At 43.9% G+C, this 4,606-nt stretch overlaps 1 pseudogene; it reads right to left on the bottom strand.

Annotated features, from left to right (window-relative positions):
* Positions 1-488: 488 nt before the first annotated feature.
* Positions 489-3,526, bottom strand: LOC125546496 (annotated as a pseudogene).
* Between the last annotated feature and the right edge of the window lie 1,080 nt (positions 3,527-4,606).

Raw genomic sequence — 4,606 nt, 5'->3', positions numbered from 1 at the left:
GAGTAATCCCTTTGCCCTCTCCTTTTCATTTCAGAATAGAAGTGCTGCGTTTGTACTTTCTATTAGTAGCTGGGGCAGTGGCATGCATGATTAGCTGAGGCCATCTGCGCATCACCGTATTAGAAAGAGCTTAGATGCTCGTCTTGTGATTCTGACAAGGAAATGGCCACAGTTTATGAGGGAAAGGGGACAAAATAACAGCAATGACAGGAAGATACTAGTAGAACAATTTAAAAAGTTCTCATTGTTCAAAGGTTGACAAATCCAGTGCATATGTTTCTAATTAATAACATTACAACATGATAACGTACAGATCAGGTGACCCATGTGGCATTACAATGTAATAACGTACAGATCAGGTGACCCATGTAGTTCGGTTTAGTATCTAGACGAATTAACATTCGAGGCATTACAGTTTGCAACATAGATGCGAGTTAACTTCCCTCAAACGTGTATGTAATATTAATACACAAAAACACAGTGCATGATCATGTGTTTGTTGTGTTTTGTGGCATAGGGCGATTTTCAGATGACACAAAGGGCTTGGGTGGAATCTGTAGGTTCTGCAACCTCCCTGTTAACATGTTTACCACCTTTGTTATTGATGTCCGATTCTTCGGGTTCCACTGGATACACCGCGGAAGCTATCTGCCATGGTAATCCCCTTTGCTCTCATTTGATTTCTGAAGTGGAATGCTGAGTTTCCAGTACCTAGTAATCATGGCAGTTGCGTGATTAGTTACAGGATCCTCTCTTTTTGTAGAATAAGCAGGTGATCTGGACATTTCTGTACTATAAGGACTTTACAGTAGTATCATTGTTGGGGGGAAGGGGATAAAATTACAGCAATATAACTGGGTAAGATTTATATCCCAGCAGTCACAACAATGCCAGGACAATGACTGCAAAATCCAGTGTCATATGTTTCTAATTAATAGCATTGCAATATGGTAAGATACAGATGCAGTATTAACATTACTGCAAAATCCCATGTAGTTCAGTATGTTTCGAACATTTGGCAAGCTAGTGCCAAGGAACTATGCTTTACAACGAAGATGCGAGTTATGTTCCCTCAAACGTGTAATGATACACACAAAAACACACACAATGCGTGTTCATGTGTTCGTCGTGTTTTCTGGCATAAGACGATTGTCAGACGACACAAAGGGCTGTGGTGGAATCTACAGGTTCTGCAACCTCCCAGTTAACATGTTTACCACCTTTGTCATTGATGGTCGATTCTTCGGATTCCATTGGATGCACCACAGTGCCACAATAGTCAGATGTCTCATCTTCTCCTTGTCTTCTGCTGTCATTTCCAAAGTAAGCTCCCATTCTTTCCCGTTGATTACTTTCTCGTAGATCCACTCCGGGAGATAAACTTCGGCCTGGTTCTCAACACTTGGGTCTGAGTTCCTCCTTCCACTCACCATTTCCAACACCAGCATGCCAAAACTGTATACATCTGACTTGTATGAAACCCCTCCAAAGTTCCGAGAGTATAGCTCTGGTGTGATGTATCCCATTGTGCCTCTGGCTGCAGTCAAGGTAACAATGCTCTGGTCCCTTGCATACAGCTTTGCGAGTCCAAAGTCTGAGATCTTTGGATTGAAGTTGTAGCCTAGCAAGATGTTATGCGGCTTGATGTCAAAGTGGAGAATGCGCTGGTTGCAGCCTTGATGCAGGTATTCCATTCCTTGGGAATGCCTAAAGCAATATCTAGCATTTTGGTGGGTGCCAGGAGTAGTTGCGAAATATTAGAAACATGTGAAAATATATATTTCTCCAGTGACTCATTAGGCATGAATTCATAAATAAGAGCCCGTCCCGTTCCTTCGGAGCAAAAGCCAAAGAGACGGACGATATTTGCATGGTGGGTCAGTCCAATGGTTGCAAATTCATTGATGAATTCCTCTCCCTCTCTTGTAGAGTTCTCTAGCATCTTGACTACGACAGGAACTCCATTTCGTAGCTCACCTGTATACACTTCCAAACCCACCCTGACCTAGTTTATCGTTGAACCGTCTTGCTATCTTCTTAACTTCAGGGAAAGTGTACCTTGTGGGTTTCAATGTGCCATATGCCTTGAGAAACATTTCAACTTTCATATTTATCTCTTCATTGTACCTTGACTTCAAGGAGAGATAGATCACAGTATCCACCATCAATGAAAGAACAACAAATGCGGCTGCAGATGATGTAGCTACATACGCAGAATATATGAAGTCAGCATACTGCATTAGGAGAGAAAGCCATCACTTAGTGATTGACTGTTGAGCATGAGAGAAATCAGATTCAGAGTAATACTAGTAAAAATAGTTTATGCATGGTAAATGACTTTGTTTCTTTTCTTTATCACTTTTGTTTGAATAAAATGGGAAGTGCGGATTGCACAAGTACCTGCAGCGATTTTGACATGTGAACCTACAAATGTCAAACAAGGGAATAAGTTTTGATTGATGGTTTAGTAAATAGAAGGGAAGTTCACTTCTTGACAATAAAAGGCAATATCACAGTTATATGAGATTGCGACAATACATAACCTTAAAAAGTGCTAGCAAGTAGCATGTCCCGGTTGAGTCTAGTCTAAATTATTGTAATCCAGTTATCCCAGTATGAAGCTGTGTTAGAAAATATATAGGGGTTGTTGTGATCATGTACAATTTGGTCAGTTGGTTTAAAATACAAAAGAAGAAAAGGAGTGAAAAAGGGATACCATGAGGCCTGCGGCGTATGCAGAATGTTTGATTTCTATGCGAACTGAAAGCACAACTCTGCCCATCAAGTGCACATTGTGTGCAACTGGTAGAAATGCCATCGTCACGCCAACTAACAGTTGTTTCAGCAAAACTAATAATTCTTTCTGACATTTGCTTGAAAAATCGAGCCATCCATGGATCTTGATGGTATCAGAACATTTGACATGGCCTTGCAGTCCAATGGAAGCACATGCATATATAGACTAGCACTCACCAAATAGACAAACTGACTTTGGTTGCTAAAGCAAGAGATTGGGCCAACAATATAATCGGCAGCCTTTTTCATCTCGTAGTCATCATCAACTTGAGTAGTGCTACTTGGTATGAACTCCTTTGAACAGTGTACTATTTTTTCCAGGTATTGCCTTGTATAATGAACATCGACGGTAGGCATCAGCTAGTTGATCTGTGGAGATGAGCTTCTGAAGCGGGCATGAAGTCAAGGAGTCTATGAGCGGGATGATGCTGAGGGTAGCATGGTTGTAGTCTATGGTGGTCACTTTGTAGTGGCCAAGAAGTGGGTGGAGTAGGATGAAGTCTTGGCCTGAGCAAGCCATCTTCGCACATGTCGCGCCGCATGATGAAGGTGAAGTGCTGGTTTCAAGCCGGAGTGGGAACCGGATCTCAGGCCCATCTACGCTGCACCGTGACGGCGGGCAGTATTTGAAGAAATCCTGGTCATCCCAGCACGTTGAAGCTGTGACCATGCCAGTTCTATGGCCGAGGATAGAGGCCATGAGAGCTGCGACAACGAGAAACATACTCATCTTTCTCATACTGCTCTGCAGAGATGGGTGAATGGACACGAAGATAAAGCTAAGCAATGAGTTGCAGGCTGAAAATTGAAGTGGAGGAAGAAAACCACTGGCCCAGGTCGCATTTGAATGAGCTAGCTGGACCTCACCTTTCTATCTGTGGCTGATACAATAGTAGAAAAGAGGGCTTTGGTTCAGGCCGGGTCAGCCCATTAGTCCCGGTTCAGTCCAGAACCGGGACCCATGCGGGCATTGGTCCCGGTTCGTGAGGCCAGGGGCCTGCCGGGCCTCGTGGGGGCATTGGTCCCGGTTCGTCTGGCCCCTTTGGTCCCGGTTGGGGGGACGAACCGGGACCAATGGGCCTCGCTCCTGGCCCACCACCATTGGTCCCGATTGGTGGCTTGAACTGGGACCACAGACTTCCCTTTGGTACGGGTTCATGCCACGAACCAGGACCAATGAGGTGCCTATATATACCCCTCGCCCGCAAGAAGAGCACCCCAGTGCTCTGTTTTTCTCTGGCCGGCGAGGGGAGAGCTTTGTGGTGCTCTAGCTCACCTCCTATGCACATGAGGTGTTCGATGAAATGCCCGAGCCACACTAGTTAAGCTTTCTCCTCTCGAAGCTCGACCTCAAAGCTCCATTTTCCTCGAGATTTGTCTAGGTTTAGCGGCCCGTCTCGTCCCATTCCCGTCTTCACCGTCGTCGATCGCCCGCACCGATCTCGTCGCCGACACCACCGTGGTGAGCCTCTTGTTCTTATCTTCTTTTTGAAAGAAAAAATTCTTACTTTAGATAGATACTCGTCTAATTTTCTTACTTTTATTATTGCTTGTTATTATATAGTGCGATGGTTTTGGTATCCGCCCCCGTCGGCCCTCATCCTGGCTATGATTCGGATGTGGTATATATTATATTTTTATAACTATTTGGTTCATTTATTGTTTATGACAATTATGCCGACCAATGTGACATAGATTTTATTTATCTAGGAGGTAGTTGAACCGGAAATTCCAACCGACCCTATTGTCGAGAGGTTAAATTTAGTTGAAGAAGAAAACAATTACTTGAAGGAAAAAAATTTGAGGAGGA

This window comes from Triticum urartu, chromosome 3 (assembly GCF_003073215.2).
Source record: "Triticum urartu cultivar G1812 chromosome 3, Tu2.1, whole genome shotgun sequence".
In the NCBI taxonomy this organism is placed as follows: domain Eukaryota; kingdom Viridiplantae; phylum Streptophyta; class Magnoliopsida; order Poales; family Poaceae; genus Triticum; species Triticum urartu.
This window is presented reverse-complemented; position numbering and strand designations above follow the sequence as displayed.